Source organism: Lagopus muta, chromosome 2 (assembly GCF_023343835.1).
Source record: "Lagopus muta isolate bLagMut1 chromosome 2, bLagMut1 primary, whole genome shotgun sequence".
Lineage (NCBI taxonomy): Eukaryota > Metazoa > Chordata > Aves > Galliformes > Phasianidae > Lagopus > Lagopus muta.
This window is the reverse complement of record NC_064434.1, coordinates 30,277,911-30,299,268: the sequence shown is the minus strand read 5'-3', so window position 1 is coordinate 30,299,268 and position 21,358 is coordinate 30,277,911. Positions and strand designations below refer to the sequence as shown.

Sequence of the window (21,358 nt, the reverse complement as noted above, 5' to 3'; positions counted from 1 at the left end):
TTCATACTAATATTAAATGAAAAGTGATATTCAAATTACATTACAGTAAGTGGTAACAATTCTTTTGGAATCCATTTGGGGATGAAGAATGCACAAACAAATCTTGAGAAGATACAGGACTACTGTCATTCAGTGGGATTATTCATGAAACGTACTATAGGTGTCTTTTCAAGGAAATATTTAATCCTCAAAATAGTACATTACTTGTATCTAAACTTATCTGCATTTACCCATATTGATCTGAGAGCTAATTTTATCATAAAATCATCTGAGTAGGAAGGGATCCTTAGAGTTCATCTAATCCAACTCCTCTGCAATGAATGGGGACACCTACAGCTACACCAGGTTGCTCATAGCCCCATCCAGCCTGGCCTTGAAAGGGGGGTGTATCCACCACCTCTCTTGCTTGCCATGCTCCAGTACCCTAAAGTCCTTTGTGGGGATCACAGGCTTGCACAAGTACGGTACTTGCTTATTTATTTGATTAATTTTTTTTAACAGCTGTAGGCAACTTGAGTGGACTCTTTCACAATATGCAAATAGCTGCTAAGGGATAGTAAGAAGCTCACTGAATTCAGTCTGGAAAAGAGAAGCCTCATAACCAATTTGGTCTTCAGTAACTTCACCAGGGAAAAGTAGTTGAGAACTTTTTCATTCTGTGATCCAAGGACATCTCTGCACTGTTTCCAAGGGGGGCACAGAAAAACAGGAAAAACAAGTCTAGCTTCTGTAGACTTAGATTTTCTCCACAGGACTGTTAATCTCTGCAGAAAAATGTTTAGAATTCCTCAGACTGAGAGAGGCTGAGTGTTGCTGACTACCCATTGAATGGGCTGAAAGCTGAAGTCAGCCAACAACAAACTGGAAACAAATAGTAAAGTTTTCATTAACTTAAAATAGTAAGAATAATTACCTGTTGGTCTACACTGTATGTTGATGTTTCAGATTATCCCTATTTGATTTATATAATCTTTCTGAAAGTTGTGCTTTAATTCACTGCAATTTGCTGCTGTTCTTGAGGAAAATTCCCCTGCATTTCTGTGAAGGAGACTATATTAGATTATCAAAATAGTCTATTCTGGCCTTAAAAACAATCTATCTTCAGCTCATTTTTTATCACAGTCTTTGAGCAAGTTGCATACCATTCCTGGGGTGTGGCAGCTTAGCAAATGAGCAAATTTGTTCAATTTCCAGAGACCTGAGCAGGCATTTTCCCCCAGGCTTCAGACTCTCTCCATTTGACCCAGTTGGGAATGAGTGACAGGATTTGGGGCTTCAGACTTAAGTGTCCAAACATGATATAATATTATCACTATTTTTACTGTGCTTTGTCACGGACAGTGTCGTGCCCCTCAAAGCCTGATAGGCCATCTGACAGTCTTGTTGTGACTGTGTATCTGTCTGTATTAATCTTTGAATTATGTTTATTTCATTTGGAAAAGACTTATGAAATGGTGATATTTTTGTTGGCAGAATGGAGAAACATTTTAAATAAATGAAATATCCAAGCATTTTAACATTTCTTTCATTAAAATGACAAAAAAAAAAAAAAGACAAAAATTATTTATGAAGATAGAGTATAGATGAAGACAACATATGATAAATCAAAATGAAACACACTCTATTTTTATATTTTGATAAAGCAAGATATTACAGGAAAAATTATAAAGCTCAAGAATGTGTTCCTGGAGGTTTGTGGCTGTGGCAAGGATCTTAAGGTGTTGATTTTTTTTTTTTAATATATCTGAAATGTTTACAACTTGCAAAATTAAGATTGATTGTATCTGTTTTGCAGATAACAAAAAAGGGAGAAAAAAGTATAAGTAAAACAGAAATAGCAGTGTTAATTATACAATTTAATTTTTAACTTCCCTTAGGAAAAGAATTTATGTATCTGGGAAGATATTTGGGTTGTAGAACATCACCAAGTTTTATTAGTTTTATTGATATGGCAATAGTATCAGAAGAGATAACTAAATGAAATCTATGAACTAAATGGCAGAAACGTTTCATCTTCTGGTTCTAAAAAAGCAGATGCTTAATCTGAGGTTTACAGTTGATCTAATGTCTAAAAAGCAGTATCAGTTTCATGAAGTGACAAGAGTATCAGCAAAAGTGAAAGAAGAAAAAAAAACCTTCCCTTCTCAAAATAAAGACTGAGGAGATGCAGTCAAGACCATGGCAATCACAACATGATCAGCCACCCTCCCTGCCAGGTAGACTTGAAAGACTATACAAATCTAGAAGCATCAATGCAACCTAAAAGAAGATAGCATTGATGGAAGGGAACAATAAGAATTAGGAAAGCAGCGTGTCAGAAGACCATGGCACACTATCCTTCAAGCAAATGAAAAATTAATTATTCAGAAACTAAAGTTCTGATGACTCTACCCTTCAAAGTGTTTTAAGGAGGAGTGTAATAAAATATTGACCGTGGATGCTTTCACCAAATTACATCCACAGTAGAGCTTTTCAGGAAACAATAAGGCATTTGTTTAGATTGTTTCTACTGTATCGGGCTAGTTAGTTAATTATCATGTAAAACATTTGAAAAGGAAGAAGATATCATGCGCTATGGCTTAGGAGAATGATAGTCATGTACTAAATGATGTAGAGTTAAAATAAAAATTATTTAGTAATAGTGTTGTACACATTTCAGAAAAAGCATATTTACAGACACGCATTTTAAGGTCAAGAGAGACCAATAAGGTCAGAAGAAGAAATACGTTTTGATCTTGTCATTAAAAAAAGAATGGATTTTCTGCCAGTTATTTCTGCCTATAGTCATGAATTCCCCTAGAGCAGCTATGGTTAAAAAAAAAAAAAAAGAAAGCCTTCCATTTAGTGATTAAGTAAGCACAGATAAATACGACACTGTGAACAATGACAGTCTGTCTTCTATATCTGTCTAACGTTATCTCCAAAGGTGGGAATAGGACCTGCTCCTCCTCTTGTTCACTCGCTCAGGCCAAATTCCATCCCCTTTGATTTACATGGCTTTGGATTTTTGTTTGAAATAATGCTGAGAACTTTGGCTTCCATAATTGTCTTTTGAGGAAGTATTTACATTGGATTCTTGTACCCTGGTTGCTTAATTAGGAGATGTCATACCTTCTAGATATAGTTATAGGATGTTGCTATGACTTAGGATGGTCTGTGTTGATAGTAGGACCTCATGTAGGATGCCAAGCTCAAACATCTCTTCTGTGGTTCAATTTATCTTCTTATTCTCCAGCCTCCATAACCTATGTTTTATAATTATCTTTTTCTCTCAAGGCAGTAGGGAAAACATTTACATACATACACGTGCAACTGTGAAACATTTTTATACCACACTAAATTACAAGCTTCAGTAATGCAGATTAATTGCATTATTTCCTATGCAAATGTCCTTGTAGTCCTTGTATTTTCCTCAATTCACCTGCAAAATCTTTTGTTTTCCCAAAATTTTGTTGAAATTCCCACTTTCATAGTACTGATGTTTTTTGGTGCACAGCCAAAGAGTAAGATTGCAAGTGTACCAGAAGTAGCAGCCTTGCATCAGCAGGTCACTGTTGAAACCCACCCACAAGGGCTGGCAGCAGAGATTGCCTTCTTAGCAGTTGCATTGTTTTCCACACAGTGGGTATGCCACTAGCTAATGGGAGAGAAATGCTGAGAATTATTTGGTTTCTGTGAGTTTTATGAGCCGAGTTAATTGTTTTGTTTCCTAATTTTTTGTAGGTGAATGAAGTGCTATTAATATTGCACTTTGAGTAAGAAGTTAAGGCCAGAGTCATCAAAAAGTTACTCATCTGATTGATGTACACTAATTTTATAAGAGAGAACAAATTTAGAATGTGGGTATGTGTAACTCACTTCAGTTCAAAGTGGAAGCATGCAACAGCAAGCTTTGTGCCAATACATTATCTGTTCTTACAGTAATATTCCAAATAGCTCTTTCTGTAAAATAGAAGTGTTTATATTTTTGTACATTCTAGATATTCTGTCCAAGTTAAATATTTAAATGGACAACATGAAATTAGTGTTTATTACTCGGTCTCCAAAATAAAATATATTTCATACAATGGAAGCATTTGGGACATTTATAAATGTACTATCCATGTCTAAATATCAGTTATTTGACATAATACCTAATATTTACTACATGTTTTCCTTATAAGCTCATTGGGAATGAACGTATTCCTTCACTCTTCCTTCCTTGTTTAGAAAATAACACAAATCAAGCAAAATGCAATCCTGTCTCATTGCAGAGACAGACAGCACCAAGCTACAGCTGCTTCCTGTAACGGCTTGTGCTCAGCCCTTGTCATCTCATGTAGTTGTGGCTAATTAGGTTCCTACATGTTGAAAGCACCCTAAAGAGCATGATCCAGTTCTGCTGTCCATCCTGTTATCTATACAGTGGCCCAGTGTCACCAAAGAGTGTTAGGATTTGCTTGAATCTCTTGCTTTTGCTCTGAAAAGGATAGCATGTTTCCAGGTGCAAGTATGAAAGTAATTAAATAATTTTTTGGTATCTTTCTACATTTTTCTTCCTTCCTTTCTTTCTGTCCTGCCTCTTCATTTAACCCTAGATGAATATGGCAAATTGTCACTAAGGTAAGTCATTCTAAAAGAGCCCCTTTTGACTCAGGTCAGAAAAGAATTGTTAGGGTCAGCAGTTTTCCTTGCCAGGGATGTTTACAGGGGCTGTTGTGGCATGATTCTCTAGAACTTTACTCTGGATTCTAAGACTGCAAATTATTTGTAGAACATTAATGTATGGTTGTCTGCAGGCTGAAAAGCTGTCTGATGTTCCTGCTGATCATTTGATTAAGAGACTTATGACATGGAATTAGCATCGGTAATTAGATCCAGAAGCAAGCATGGATACACCAAAATGTACACAATGCTAGAGTGACATATTCCTAATGCTCCTTCTTGCCTGCTTCAAATCAATCAAATGAGGGCTTGTGTGGCTTTACTTTTCTTCAGTCAGAGTATGAATTTCTATAGGAAGTTCTTAGTCTAAAAGAAGAAGGTTATCTTTGGAATAAACATCACACTGAAAACTTTCCAGCCTAAGCCTTTCATTAATTTCTCTTTATGTCACCTTAACATATTTAAACTCTGTAAAAATTATTCTGCAAAAAGTTCTTCCCGCATGTAATTTTTCCTCAAGTGAAGTGCATACCTTTCAAATTATAAACTTCCTACATGTCCTAGGAAAATCTTCACTGTATAAATAATTGAACTCATCTGCTGTGAACACAAGTATTCTTTCTCTACCAGTCTAAAATACATGCCTAAATACACATCTTGTACTTAGTGCTTTAAATAGTAATTACCCCCATGAAGTCACTGGAAGTCCATAAAAGGATTTGACAGTTTCCCCACAATCTTTCAGTGAATGTAGTAGTAGCTGAGCTGTGTAGTGCTACATCCACTGATAATTCAGCAGCTGAGGAACTCAGTAAAGCCTGCTCCAAACTTCTCAGCTGTTGACAGGCTTGACTTGCTGAGAACACTGGTTAAATATAGCACAAGCGAGCTGAGCTCAACAAAGTCATTGCTGTAACACTGTGTGAAGAGACCAGAAGAGGGGAAATACAATCTGAGAACTAAACTGCCAAAGCCTAACACCACCTAGCAACAGTTGAAAAAACTTTTAAACAAAAGTCTGGGTGAGACACAGACAGAGTATACCTCCTACTTCTTCTGCCTGGGATTTCTGCGTGAAGCAACTCCGGTCCTTAGTACTCTGCCCTGTTTCCTTCATTACTTCAGCTGCTGGTAGACCCAGAAAAGTGGGAAAAGTTCCTGTCTTTGTGTTCTCTTGGGCTGGATCAGGCTACTGCTGTGGGACAAGCTACTGCAATCTTGCAGTGCAAAGGATATATCCTAAGTTCTTGCTGACAGGTAAGACTGAACTAACCATTCCGAGGCATTCTTTTTACAAGTTGTTTTTTTTTTTTCCTAGTGATTATTGTCTGCTTCCTTCTATGGTCAATCTTCTGCATGATTTGGAAACTTCAGTAGGTAGAAGCTGGAATAAACATTTTGGATGTTTACTTTTATGCTTTTGTCACAGAAAAACTTTGCTCAAATAACTTTCACTGTTCTTAGAGCAAGCAGAATCAAGTAGCTAGTAGTAATATGAAAATAGTGTGCATATTTTGACTTGTATCTTTCTTATATCTGCTCATGTGCTGACAGAAGACAAACCAAGCTTTAAGAATAGAATACATATCACCCCTTACCAATCACAGTTTAGCAGCTATTAAAAAGCAGTGACAGCATGTGACAAGTAAGAGAAAATAGCAGTTCGGCAACTAAATTAAGTGAATACTTTGTGACCTAGGACATTTGTTCTTTTCGTTTCCTTAACAACTCCAAGCATGCAGGCACACCTGGAACCTTTCATACTACCCTTGTGACAACAGCTCTTGGTTCTTCCTCTTGCACTTATTTATATCAATTTATATTTATTTATGTTTGACTGAGTAGCTGCATAATGCAACCTTCCTAAAAACTGACCTTACATTTACTATAATCCAGTATGCTTGAGCTGGGGTATTGCTGTTAAAGTGTTTCGTTTAGCAACATAAATAAGAAACCAGTTCTCAGATCTTTTACCCCAACAGCACAATAGAAGCCTGTTTATCTGTTTGAATATCCTATGGTCACATAATGGTCGTGTAGTTTAAGGGAGGAATTGCTCCGTATAATTTGCTTTGACTAAACTAACAAAAGCTGTTTGGTCAATTGAAGAATGAATTTCCCCCCATCTTTTAAAGCCATTTTCTCCAAACAAAATACATTCAGTACCCATGATTTTTTAAAAGATGCAAGGATTATTAATGTAGTACAAATTTAGTTATGAAGGCAAATATTTAAAAAATGCACTTAACCCTTGCAAAAACCCTGTTTGCAGATATATGTGGAATTGTCTCAGCTGAAATATATTTGTCCTAAGAAAGGAATGGATTGAGTCTGTACTGACTGTCTGTAGTTTGACATGCAGTTTGTGGACTCGGGCTGCCTCAGGTACAGGAGAAGGTCTTGCTTTAGCTGAATAATTCTAGGTTCATGCCTGCATACAATATAAATCACATTAATACCACATTGAGGCAGTGACATGCTTACAGATTGGATGAAAATACAATGCTCTGAAGTAACTTTGACTTGGTGTTTGGGAATGTAACTGCCTATGAAAAAATAAGATAAATTAGAACAGAGAAAAATTCTTGAAAGCAAAAGTCATATAGTTTGCATTTCATTTCAAAGCCAGGGGCACGCTACTTAAGCACTAAATAGGAATGCATTTTGGTGGCCATGATTTAATGTGATAATGATTACTGTGGAATTACTACAGCACTATGGTATCCCAAGTCTGAATCTGAGAAGGAAACTTTGGTATTATTTTTTAATATAGACACATCGTGAGAAAGTTCTGCTTTTCATAAAAAAAAAAAAAGCTGTACAATAAGAAATAAAGCTGAGATGATATGATTTGTGCAGTTCTTGTAATCTTGACTTCGAGTAATGTTACTGTTTCTTATTTTCAATGAATTAATTGGCAAATGATAAAAACTATGGAGAAATGGCAAATTTGACCTTCTGAATACATTTAAATGACAAAATGTGGGAAAATGTGTTTTTAGTTGTTGCTCGGTATAACATATGGTTTTACAATTTTAATTTTCTTGCACAATTTACAATCAGCCAAGCTCTTAACTGCTAACAGCAAATTTATTAGCTGCAAAATTGTATCAAATGAAAAGACGTTTGAACCTTCTGATAACAACTTCTAATTCTAACACATGGAGTTGTGATTCTATGTACATCTGTCTTCCTTTCCATTTCAAAATGGAGAAGGAGGCTAAAATTACTCTTCTCAACAGGTGTCCACAAAGAGGCGCTGAGATTTTCCAATCAAGTCTCTGGAATATGCAATGTGGCTATTCAACAGATGGCTTCATTTTTGAAGAATAGCCAATTCTACTAATGATTACTGTGAAACCAAGCTCAATTTTATATCAAATCAAAAAGTCATTACGGTTTTGGCAATATTCTCCTTTGCAGAGATTTTCTTGGAAGACAAGCACACTCATTTATTTTTCCTATTATATTATTTTGATTTTGTTTATATTCCCATAGCTGTGCAAAATGAATGATGCCATTCATGGTGCTAAAGACTGTTTCCCTCCCATTGAGAATCCTCTTCTAAGCTCAGCCTGTGTCTCATTCTTTCACCTTCATAATAAGAATATTCCAATTTATGACCTCTCTTAACCAATCTAGTCACAGTAAAAGTCAGCATCTAAACTGAGTAATTTGTCATCACCTCAGTTATTCGATCTCTTTATAGAACGTCTGGTTCTTTTTAACACCAATTTCTGAGACTTGAAGTTCATCTTCAAAGCTCACCACTCTACTGTCGTGTTTTTTCCTTCAAGTATAGTATGAGCAGGTCTTGGTGTTCAATAATTAATAGGTAAATTTTCTGCTTTCTCAAGAGCATTTAACAAAAGATACAATCTCTATTACTATCCAATTATTATTTTTTTTTTCTCAAGAGACATTTTACTTTTTCTCTCATTTCCTGTTTCTTTTGTTCCTTTCTCAAGACTTGCTGTTGCAGCTTGCCATACTATTTTAATACATAATTTGAATTTGGGGCAGGGATTTTGCCCTTCTACATATCTAAAATGCCATTTGGAGATTAGAGCTATAATGTTTGTGAATACACCAGATGAAACAAAAAAACAAATTAGAAGGAACTTCAACTATTCATATTTCCCATTTTAACAACAGTATTTAATATTTAAAGCCTGAAATAAGAACTGAAATCTAGAAAAACGTGTATGTGACAAGATAGTGCTGTTACCTGCTAAAATTTGAGCACTTCTTTACAAGAAGCACAAATACCCGTACTTTTCAGTTTTGTCATCTTATTCTGGTTCTTTTGCTCATTTGCTTTTTCTCTCATTTTGCCAGCTTTTTCTGCTGAAAGTTGTTTCCTAATTTTATGCATTATACCAGCAAATTTCAGAAATCACTTGTTGCATTAAACTGATGAGAAGTTGGAATTGCAGGTTATTTTGATACTGGCTTTATAAATAATAAGTATTTCTTAATCTCTCTTCTTCTCAATTAGTAGTTGGTTTTTGTACCAAGTTAGTGATACTGGAAACAAACTAACTTATAACACAGTCCTGTAATTGTTCTTTGAGGTACTGGTGTCCAAAGGGTAAGAAAAATTGTTCTTATTTCCTGTTCAGGAGAGGCAGTGGGAGTCTCTAGCATTGCAGATTGTGTGATGCCTAATGGATTTGTGAAAATCTTGTCTCTAGTTTAAAGTTGCTTAGAGGTTTGGGGCTTGTGTTGTATTTTTTTTAATCTCTTCTTTCAGCTTCTGCAGATAATCTGCATTTTCTACATTACTTTTTATTCTTAGTATCGTAACACAACAAATACTGTAATCAATGCAAACAGTCTTTCCAAATTGGCACAAATTTTTGTTTGTTTGTTTGTTTGTTTTTACATTCAAGATGGCTTTGCCCTACCACACTCATTGTGCTTCAACTGGACTATAAATCTTTTTCAAAGGTGATATGTAAAATTGCATCGATTGTGGTTGCTTCCAAAATGATTTACACACTTTGCAAATACAGAGAATGAAAGAATTCCTACCATTAAGAGCATATATCCTGAAGGCACAAGTAGATGTAAGAGAAGAAATGCTTTTTGGCATTACAGAATGAATTGCTGAAGGAGTGGGACAAACACATGTGAAGTGCAGGGAAATAGGCTGGAGCCTGTAGTTTTTCCCTTAAATGGGCAACTCATCTAGTTGCTGTTAGCTGACACAAGCCAAGGGGTGTGTGAATCTAAGATTGCTGAACATTATCTGAGTAAGTTTCATTTCAAAGATGATAAAACTGCAATTAAAATATGAATGATCTGTGATGTGAACAAACTCCCTTCAGTGTGAAGCAGTGGGTTTTCAGAACATGAGCAAACGCCTCAATGGATTTGCAAAAAACTATCTGGGTTTTATTTGTGTGCTTTAACAGTTCTCTAATACTGTAAAGATTGCTTTGATTTATATACTTTAATGGTCCTTTATTACAATAAGGTATGCTTTCTTTGCTTTTCTTTTTGAGGGAAATGGTGTGAAAGAGTATTATATTTTGTAATTTATCCTGTTCAAAGATTTCCAATATTTTGGAAGCTAAATCAATTTTTTTTTTCAAAGTCCACAGTATTTAGGAGCTTATAAGTTGAGAAGGTGGGAGAGATTATCTTGCTAGTGTGTTATGGCCATGGATAACAAGAGATACAGCTTCACTAACAAACGTGGGTTTTTCTGTATTTTTTTTTATTTTTTTTTTTTTAAGTAGATTCTACTGCAGTAACAGAACAGGAATTTTTAGGAACTGGTTTTAAGGCTGCTCCCATTAAAAAAATGTAACTGAAATGAAAGGTCATGTGTCCTTGGTACAAGAATTTTCATTAGAGTTTATCAGACTGCTTGCATTTTTCAGAAAATATAAACCAAATGAATGCACCAGAAAGCAGGAGATGCTTAACATCAGTGTAATCGAATTGCTGCCAACTTGCCTTGTTTATCTAAGAGATCTCTGTGAAAAGAAGGTCTTTCCCACACATGCATGAGTCATAGAATGTAATGGGGCTAAGCAGACTCACTTCAGCTTTCTAATGCACACATATCTAACAACTAATATCTATCACACATCTAAACTAACCTGTTTTAGTGCCTGTTCCTGTAACTAAATGAGATCCAGCCTGACAACAGGAAAGAGAAGTGGCGGTGAGTTCATGATGCTATTTCAGTGCAATAACCTAAACACTTAAGGAAACGATGCAATTTCCATTTATTAGGAAAATTGCAGTTACTGTGACAACAAATACACACTAAAGAAAACATACGCAATTTATCCTCAAGTTCAAATTTGTGAACATAGTAGATAGTATGAGGTTTTATGAATATCCTGTCTGGTTATGTGACTCAAAGGACATTCTTGCTTTTAAAATACATAATTCAGATTCTTGAAAAAATACTCATTTAAAAACCATTTGCAAGAACGTACATGAAAGGGGAGCAAAAACCCTTACTGGATCTACATTTTAAGGTAAAGAATACTGTAAATTTTCTGCCATGTCTTAATTTTCCTTCTTTCATTCTTTCACGAGGACTTATTTAATAACAGAATCTTGAATTGTATTTCAGTGGATAAGGATTTCAATTCTTCGGTCTGGTAAAATTCTTTAAAGAAAAATTAACATTGTGATTTTTGACACTGGGCAATAGGCAGAAGGAAGGGAATCATGCCATGCTAGATGTCCTCAAGCATGTGAAACAGCACAGAACAAGACGTCCCTTCTGTGCAGCGGGACACACATGGCAACATAGCTTCTGAGTGCCAGAGGAACTGCATATTATAAGGCAGCTGGCAGGGAGAACCACTCTTGCTTTGAGTGGCAGAAGCCAAAAACTGGAATCCAAGTCACAAAAGATATCGCATTGCAAATAGTAAAAGGCAGAGTCATAGTTGAGCATCCTCTGAAAGGAAGCTGCCGTGGAATTCCAGCACCAGAATTTAGACATAAGGAACCACCAGAAGCTGTTTAGTCTCACTCAAAGTGGGACTGACTGCAGTTTGATCAGTTTGCTCGAGTCTTTGATTATTTTCAATTATGTTAAGTACTTTAATGTCTTACATCCTATTTGGCTTAGAAAGTTCTGAATGTGTCTAGCTGAGGAATATTTTGCTGGTGATGATAATCAGTGTATTCCATCCATATGCTATAATAAAACATGGTTAGAAATAACATAAGCCACAGTCCTTTGGTCAACAATTTGAAAACTGCAAATGAATTAATACTGGGACTTAATTTTTAGTGTTTGCTGTTATGTCCTAAAATAATAAGAACCAACAATGTTGTTTTTAATTTGCTATCCTAGCTTACAACAGCTTTTGAAAAGCAGTCTTCTCATCCCTGACACATTCTGTTTGGAACCAAATATTTTGAATTATTCCATTCAGATGCTATCTTTCTACAAAAAATTATATTCTAGCTTTATGTTTCCATTTCACCCAATTGAAATAGCGGCATAGATATAGTAGAGAATAAGCAAATAAGGAGAGAAAACACTTAGGAAGGAAACCGTGGAGACTGCCTTCAACTACTGAGTTCACTTTTCTTACTGAACATCTATTTCTAATTATGTCCTAAATAGGAAGAGAGCACAATGCATATATGGCAAACAGGATTCCTAGATGGAGTCTGATTAACCTGAGACTGGCTTAGGCTCTTCTTGGTCTGGAAAAGCACTTACTTGTGGAAGTATCTGAATTTACCTGATGATGATTGCTGTAGCATAAAGCAAAGGCAAAACGGTGGTCAGAGCTTAGAGATGGGTCAGGCAGATTTTCCATATATGATTTCTCATAACTGAAAATGAGCATTCTGTTTCTCTTGGATGGATCAGCAAGTAATATTCCTAAAACTGGATACTGTAACTAGAAGTTTGCCATCATCAGTACAGATAAATTAAAAAAAAAAAAAAAAAAAAAAAACAAGGGAAATTTCAATGCTGATGGTGAAGAGGGGTCTTAGATCCCATTGTGTTTGGCTAGAGCAAACTCAACACTTGTTTCATAAGGGAAGAACTTGAGCTTACATCATCTGCACGCGCACAGGTCATGCATGTTACCCTTCTTGAACACAGGCTGCCCATATGCTACAGCAGTAGTTAGGATTGCAAGAAAGCTACTGAGATTTAGGAAGAAGGAACCATGCTCTGAAAAACACTGAAGTGGGCAAGGACAGATGAGAAGTATTTTAACACTAGACCAGGAAGCTTAGTGTTTTAAATGCTAGGGTATCTAAGTCACATGTTAATCAGATAATAGCATTTTTAACTACCCTACACTGAATCCATATGGCCAGTGGTTTTAAAGGTAGATTATAGGTGCAGTGGAATTGCCAGGTCATAGCCTGAACCAGTGGTTGAACACCAGGTGAGAAGGCATGGCTAACCCAGGGAGCTTAGGTGCAAGCAATGTACCTGAGTGACCAGAAAGGATGGAGCCTGGACCCACCCCTCCTTACCCTCATTTAACGGTTAGCAGCTAAGGGAGCAGTATCTCTCTGGATAGTGATTGCACTTCTCTTGGAGAGCTGCTGGTTGTTGGAAGGGTTGAGCTAACTTTTCTTCTTCATTATCTTCTATTGCTCCATTGTGCTTGTATCCCAGCAGAAGGTACTGGCATTGCTTCCTTTTTTCACACAGTGGGTTGGAAAAAAAAAATCACTAAACTGACTTTCCCATTTTCAGAAAATATTTTCTTAACCACAATATTAGTTTGAAACCTCTTTTTATGAGAATGGGGAGTTACATAAAATAGAATTTGATAGCATTTGATCTATTTGTACATAGAAATGCGCAACAAGAATACATGAAGGCCCTGGAGGACCTCTTCACTTCCTTCCTGTGACAATGGAAGTTGCATAGTTCCAGAAATGCAGATTTGCTGTAGTGATACCAATTTCTAGTCCCTGCTCAGCGTATCTGTGAGCCATGCAACCTGTACTGCCACAGTTCTTTGACAACTGATGAAGTACTAGAAAAATACATGGAGCTGAGTATGGACACAAAAATAAATTCCTCCTGTAGCACGAAGAAAATGCGTGAAGTAATGAATCAGGGATAAACCAAATAATCTGTAAGTATTCAATAAATACCCTGATTGTAACATCAAGTTTTGTGATAGTTTCTTAAGAAATAAGCAGAGTGGGGACACCAATTCTGTGGACTAGTGCTGTCAGCTCAAAAATGCCAAGACAGCATTGAGTATCTAAGCATGTGGCAAGCATGGCTGCACACAAGGAGAGTTAATTTAGATACATCCATCATTAACTATATAAACAAAGACTAAATTGCACTGCAGGGAATAGACTGTAAGAGTGACATGACATCTGATAGATTACTTATTAATGAGAAATGCTTTGCTAATTTCAGGTTTCCTTGCCAAAATATTCATACTGTGTTTGAATGTTGTTTTTTATCCTTTTCAGATACTTCTACTGTAAAATGTCAGGTGCTACACGATGGACAGTGGGAGGTTGTTTAAATGTCTAACTTTCATATTAGTGGCTCCTTGTATGACTCCTGGCAAGTTATTTACTTCTACACTCTTAATAACACCTGGGATGTTACAAGGATAAATATAGCAGTGACTTTGACACCCTGAGATGTTGCAGCGTTGAACATCATGTCAACAGCTTTGAATAAGGAGATTTAAATAGCCTTCCTTGGAAACCAGATTCTACTAGGAGAAGTAGGAATAGCAGTTGAATTTATCTGAGTGACAAGAATATGTATTTTTAGAGGAGCTTTCCAGAGAGGAGCTTAGCTGTGCCCTGAGTTGTGGGTGGCAAGAAATTAGTTATACACAGCAGAAAAAGGAGGACTAGAGTTGTGACTAGAAAGCTACGAGAACAAAAGTATGCCAAAATAGGAACCAAACTAGTGAAAATATGTAGAGATTCAGGTGCAGTTGCACACAGGGCAAAGAAAGTGGTGTTAGCTCTGGGAATGTTGTTATTTTGCTAAAAAATGCTACAGAGTTAAAGGTAACAGAAATTCCCATGATTTCTAGTGGTACTGGTAGGGACCTATTTGTTTTTTTGAAGACGCTGAAGGGAAAAAACTGTATGGAAGGAAAAGGCCCTTGAGGGAAGGCAGATGGGGAAAGACAAGCTGCCATTTTGGTGTCCCGGATCAGCTGGTAGTAGGGCATCCCACAGCTGCCATGGGGCTGAAGGGGTGCTCACCAACCTTTTGCACTGACTGGAGTAGGAGAGAGCTCCTGGAGAAAAGGAATGGCCAGCAATGCTGCCTGACACCTACAGGACCAGTGGGCAGCTTGAGTTTTCAGGCCAGCCCAGTTGGTTAAGTAGCAGCTCAGATGGCTCTCTCAGCAACTGGCATTTCATTAAGGACTTACCCTAGGAGTTATGTTGCCATTATATGTCTGTCAGCTTTGATTAAAAACAGATAAAATTAAAAACAGAACAAACAAACAAACACGAAAAAGTACAGCCATCAGAGCTTCAAGATTTGAATGTTACAAACTCTAGATGATCTGACACCAAAAGGCCACCAACATGACTCCATGATGTATTATTTTAAAATCTCTTGAACCCATGACTTCTCAAGCTTAACTTGAGATCTTAAATGTGCTTGACCAGTGATACCATTACACGGGGGAGACAGTGAGGCTGGCAGCAGGAAGGAGTCCAACACTCATGTATTTGCCACAGCATATAAAAGACTAGCCAAGGTTTGCAGGCACAGCTGCTTAAGCACAGCACAGAGAAGCCCAAGCCATCCATGTCATATGCCCTGCTTGAGTTTAAAAGCAGTGATAACCGTAATAATGGGCCCAAATCTAGTCCAGAGCAATGCAGGAGATCTGAAGGTTATTTGTTTACTTCAGAGCCTTCCTGTGGACAGAGAGAGTTGGGCAATAAATTGACTTTCTGGGGATTTTATGAAGAGAAGACCAGTTCTTTATTGTGAGAACTTCCTCTGGCAGAAATAAGAAGTGCAAAGCAAGGAAGTCCAAAAGGCAACCCACATGTATGAAAGGACGTGTAGGGAAGCAGTGAAAGCTGTAGTCCTCCTTGTGATGAGACATGGGGAAGGATTGAGGGAAGAGAAGGAAAACAGCTACTGAGAAATGGTAAGAATAGTGAAAAGTCTGTGTTGGTTATATTTCCCTACAGAAATGGGGAGTGTAAAGGAAACAAAGCCAACACTACCTATTTATGTGATCCCCAGGTTGATTTAGGGAACCAGTTATTTTCCCTTGAAAAATAAGAGCCCATGCTAACATTCTAAACTCTCTAAAAGTGCTAGGAGGTTGTATGCATGCCATAACACTGTACTGAAATGCGGCAGAGTTTCAGCAAATGATTTAGTGTTGTGCTGAGGGGAACTTCTTATCCATACTCTTACAAGAAGGTCCTAGAGCATTTAGCAGGCAATGAGTTTGAAATTTTAAGTCTCATAGTGAACTATGCATTTCAAGGATTTTTTGGAATTTGTGGTTTTTTTTGGCTTGGTCTTTGTGTGTGTTGTTGGTGGGATTTTTTTGTTTGTTTGCTTTTGTTTTCTTCATAATAGTGAAAGAACAAAGTAAAACCTTGAGGGCTTGGACCTGCTGTCTCAAGTATGAGCCTAATAGCTAATCTCTAAGCTCCCCTGGAAAGCCTACTTCATTTTTGTTTTCCTGATGTTAAAACAAAGGAATCTGAAAATAGCCAGTAATTTTGTTTCAAGGTGGTCATTTGGTTGCTGCTTGAATCAGGAAGCTTAAGATGCTCAAAACAACTCTGTGTGTCTCCCCCAGAGGATGCATATGCATCACATTTCTGATGTGTCTAAGCTCCCTTGGCCTCTGTCCAGGAACATCCAGATTTCCTGACTCATGGCAGTATACCCTGTCTGGTTGTATTTCATTGCACCAGCTCAAAAATCAGAACAGTATTATGTTATTGCATAAGTTTTTCCGAACAGTAAACAATAACACTCTGCCACAACCATTATTACATGTATCTTGGAATTCAAGATCCAGAAGAAGCTGTATCTTATTATTTTCTTTAATCCCTACCCTAAAAGACTGCAAATTGTTATTTTTCAATAAATATTTCTAGGATGGCTAAGTATCTTATTAATGAAGTGTTCTGAAAAGGAAGAAAAAAAATGCTACAGAAGCTACAGTAAGAATTTTTCTTCCAACAGAGAAGTATGGCTGTAATTTTTCTATTACTGTATCAGTATTATTCCCATATCAGCACTTACACTCCAAAACAGTGGGGGCAAATTTATGGATACAGAAGCTGAGAATAATTATGACAAATTGTATATTAACGTATCTTTCAGTAAGTCCCATTCTAAATACCCCTTCTTTGCTTGCATTTCAAGCTTTTTTGTTGTTGCTGTTTTGGACATTTTAAAAGCAGTAGTATTAACAATTGGCTCAAGTGAGGTTTGAAAATAAACAGTTCATGACTATTAACAGAGTTCATTAAAAGAAAAATCCATCTGACTCTAAAATCTATTTGGAGCAATGATTGCTCCACTCCCCGGCTCGGGGTTTGATGCAGCTGCTCTTTCTTTAATATTTTTGCTGACAGCTACAGCTGACAGATAGCATTTCAGTTCACCCCAACATCAACCCTGTAAGGCTCCCTTACTTAGGCTGAAAATTCTGGCTTCCTCGTGGCTTTACCTGCATCACAGCACAACTGTGTAACTATGAAATTAGTCATACTGGTTATTCGTAATGAACCACATACACATTAAAAAAATTAGTTTCACGGAGCAAAGTGCAAACACCAGAGAACATGAGTGGGGTCAGTGAGAAGGGGATACAGGAATAAAGTAATTGATGCAGCTAGTCTCTAAAAGACTGCAGTTGCGAGTTTTATGAAATACTAGAGGAGTATTTGCTAGCCAAGGGAGAGTTGACATAGTCAAAGTGCCAGAGGATTTCCCAGCCTCAAGGCAGCTCCAGCCAGAGCAAGGGTGGTGGGCAGGAGCCCACCATGGCTGCAGTCATGTCATGTTCTGGACTATGTTCTGGGCTGTGAGCGATGCAGCAATTGCTAATGGCGCAACGACAGCTCCTCTTCTTTCCCTTGCTTCTTATCCCCTCCCACACTCTAAGTAAATATATATGCTTTTGAATCTGTGAATAAAAAATAATAATATATATAGCTACGCGATCTGTCAGTTGCTACTTGTTACCATTACAATAGTTGTTACCTTGTATGTTTTGCGGTAGTAGTAGTTGTTACCATGGTTAATAAATACAGCTTTGATTCCTTGGTTCACAAAAGTGTGGTATTCTATCACTCAGTGATAGCGTACTAATTCGCGCACAAGAGAGAATTTTCACAAATATAACACTTCTCGTCCCAAATATAAATGTTGAAATGTTCTTTTTTTCTAGTTGTTCCAGAGCTCCAAGTTCTGCCCCTCAACCTCCAAAAATGTAAGAGAGGGGAAGTAAGTAAATGTAAGTAGAGGGTAGGTTTGAGAAGCAGTCAGCCACAAAAATAACTGTAGGAGGGAGACATTGCTCAGTTAGTCCTTCAAAGGACTACCAAGAAATTTAATTCTGATTAAGGCAGTGCACATATCTGTATTTTTTTAGTTAACTGAACCTAAAATAAAACCAAGTAAATGCTATATTTTTGGGGGATTTACAATGAGGTGCAGTAGTTTTTGTTTGGATTAAATATTTTAGCTGATAGCAAAATACTGTTTTTCCTATGGGGCACTTCTAGCAAAATTTAAAGAACAGAAAGAACCATGAAAAAATCATCTGTATCCTGGGTTGCATGGCCATCAGGTTGGAGGAAGTGATCTTGCCCCTTTACTCTGCACTGATAAGGCCTCACCTGAAGTACTGCGTCCAGATGTGGAGTCCTCAGTACAGGAGAGACATGGACCTGGTGGAGGAGGGCCACAAAAATAAACAAAAAGAATGGAACACTCTCCTACAAGGACAGGTTGAGAGAGCTGGGGCTGTTCAGCCTGGAGAAGAGAAGGCTCTGGGGAGAAATAAGAGCAGCCTTTCAGTATCTAAATGGAGGGGTAAGAAAGAAGGGGCCAGACCTTTTAGCAAGATATGTTATTATAGGACAGGGGAAATGTTTCAAACTATAAGAAGAGAGGTTTAGATTGGATATAATATTTACCGTATTTATAATATTGGTAGTAAAGCATTGGAACAGGTTGCCCAAAAAGGTGGTGGATGCCCCATTCTTGGAGGAGCTTGAGGTGACTTAAAGTTAAATGCAAAGTCTTAGAATTTTTGTTTCTACCTCCGACCTAATACATAGTCATGTCAAAATATCTATTTTGAATCATATAGGCAATTTCAACCATTTTTTCACCATATAGTAAGAACTTCAAACAGTATTTGGACTTGAAAGGCTAGTGAAAAAAGATATCAAAGAAACAATTTTTTTAGATTTCTGCCTCACTCTCATATTACCTCTGGCATCTTTTGACTTCAGTATGGGAAAAAAATAAAGCAAAAATAGCAAAGTTCCTACAGCTTATTCTCATATATGAAACTGTATACTGAATTTGACCCAAATCTGCTTCAGGTTAATCAAAACTGTCCTTTTAGGTGGAATGAATTGTTTATTAGAAGATATCACTCAGCATCATTACAGCTGTGGGTCCAACTAGGCTGTCTACTTCCTCTACTGGCAGTAGGAATTCTCTGCTTTTCTCTAGGCCATGAGAACTGACTCAGTGCTGGAAAATTTGGGGATTGATGTTGTAATCCCATTTCTCTTCATATATGTAAATAGTTAAGTACAAAGCTATCACTGAAAAATAAATAAATCTACCAGTGCAAATAGGAGGAAAAAAAAAAACCTGGATTTCTTGTGTTTGAGCTTCTGTGAGTGGAGTTATTAGATTATGTAGACTCTGACAGTTTTAAGAAATACCTAGTGTATGTATTTTATGTATTTTACTTTTGGTTGATGATAAATCTTTTTCTTTGGTGCAATTATTTTTTCCATAGGCTTCTCAAAGGTGGCAGACATGTCCTATTATGCAGTTCTGCCAGTGCAGCAGAATCTTTTGGACTCTAACTGAAGAGTAGTGTTGCGTCTACGCAAGGCATAGAATCAAAACTGTTTCTTTATGGAAAGAAATATTGCCTTAAACAGCTTGCATCAAAACTTCATTCTTGTGTAATAGGTCAGAATTCCCAAGGACATCGCAGAGAAGTCTGGCAGAGTGTCAGGTTCATCTTAAAAATACTGCCATAGTGCATTACAGTCAGAAACACACAAATTGCAGATGTTACATTGTTTTTAATATATTTTCAGAGTGTTGCCAGAATTGGTCATTTGCAGATCAAATAAAGGATAAAACTTAGTAAGCTTGGCTGAAATTGTTATAAGGAATACTTAAGACATTTCTAAGGGCATCTTTGAGAAGGTACTGTGTATGCTCACCAATCTCCAAATCTCTTTTTCATGTCCTCTCTAAGAAACTGAAATCTGCAGAGAATACAGCAGTGAATGCGAGAACGGCTACTACTTCTGATGTTTTCTATACAAACAAAAATTTAATGAATATATGAATTATAGCAATAAAAACTATGCCTTTATTTTTAGCATCTTTTAAAATAGGTGAGATTTTTTTAACACAAAAGGAATGGGATGGGTTTGTTGATAAGTCTTATGAACACAGGTATGTTCTCAGTCTCATCTTTTTAATTGTAGCAAGAGAACTAGTTGATAAAAGTCAATTGCTTCAGATACTTTCTCTTAATTTTTCTTTTCGAGTTCTTAAAGTCATGGGAAAACTGGGAAAAACAAGAATGTTCCATCCAAATCTTTGTGTGGCTTACATAGATTTCTCTGACCTAGAAAATAATCTGAAACTCTGCGAAGAGATGCATTTAAAAGATTTCTGTTATCATGCTGTGATATCGTGTTAACAAATATAGCTTATCAACTGTGAAGTAGCAATAGATGAGAACTGGAAGTTAGAATGTGAGCAAATGTTACGCTACTTTGAAAGCCAGGTGTGACAGTTGACTTGCTAATGTAGCATAGCAGCATAGAAGAGAAGACAGATAAGTCGTGTTATCAGCTTGCTCTGCAGTTAGTTTGTCTGACAATTTTTCATTTAAAAATTGAATATTGTATGAAATGCAGTTGCTTACAGCTTTGCCAGACTTCAGTTGTTCAAGCTGGACTTCTGGCTGAGTCTGAATTGTTTTTGGAAGTTCCAACTAGAATGCTTCAAGTATTTCCAAGAATGAGGGAAAAAAAAAAAGACTGTTTGCCCATGAAAAGCAATCTCGTAACCATTTTGCTGAAGAGCTTTAACCAGATAAATCTACTGAAGTTCAGCTGAGAAACTGCTCAGCAGCAGAAATCTGACTTTTGCCATCCCTGAGAAAATTAGGCCAGGCCAAGAGCCATGGAAAAAAGTATTTCACTAAGGTCACTGAAAAGTATTTCACTAAGATCCCATGACAGGGATTGGTAGCTAAATTCTCAAAGTAGCCTATGTACGCTCATGCTGTCTCAGTTCCTCACATCTCACCTGCTGCAGCTGCCCTACACATACCCCATTCCCAGCAAACACCCCCATCTCAGGGCTGCAAGGTTAAGTCATGCCCTTCCCATCTTTTCTTCTTCATTTGATACCACAATGCAAAAGCTGAGGTCATGGATCTTCTTCCTGTTTCAGCCATTTTTCCTCAGCACCCTGTGGTACAATGGGGAAAAATCT

General features: G+C 37.0%; 2 protein-coding genes across 8 annotated transcripts in view; one reads left to right on the top strand and one right to left on the bottom strand.

Annotated features, from left to right (window-relative positions):
• MYO6 (myosin VI) overlaps positions 1 to 21,358 on the bottom strand; it is a 770,453-nt gene that overhangs the window by 206,846 nt on the left and 542,249 nt on the right. The window contains exon 1 of one of the 2 annotated variants that reach the window (XM_048935654.1): positions 19,130 to 19,134. The exons of the other annotated variant lie outside the window; for it this stretch is intronic. The gene's annotated coding sequence lies outside the window, so the exon portion shown is untranslated. Of the gene's footprint in view, positions 1 to 19,129; positions 19,135 to 21,358 lie in introns of those variants that run through there. 2 annotated transcript variants of the gene reach the window in all.
• The window catches only part of FILIP1 (filamin A interacting protein 1), a 103,868-nt gene continuing 87,965 nt past the window's right edge, over positions 5,456 to 21,358 (top strand). For 4 of the 6 annotated variants that reach the window (XM_048935656.1, XM_048935658.1, XM_048935657.1 and 1 more), the window contains exon 1: positions 5,456 to 5,901. The gene's annotated coding sequence lies outside the window, so the exon portion shown is untranslated. The remainder of the gene's footprint in view (positions 5,902 to 21,358) is intronic. The other 2 variants (XM_048935660.1, XM_048935659.1) reach the window with 1 other exon arrangement.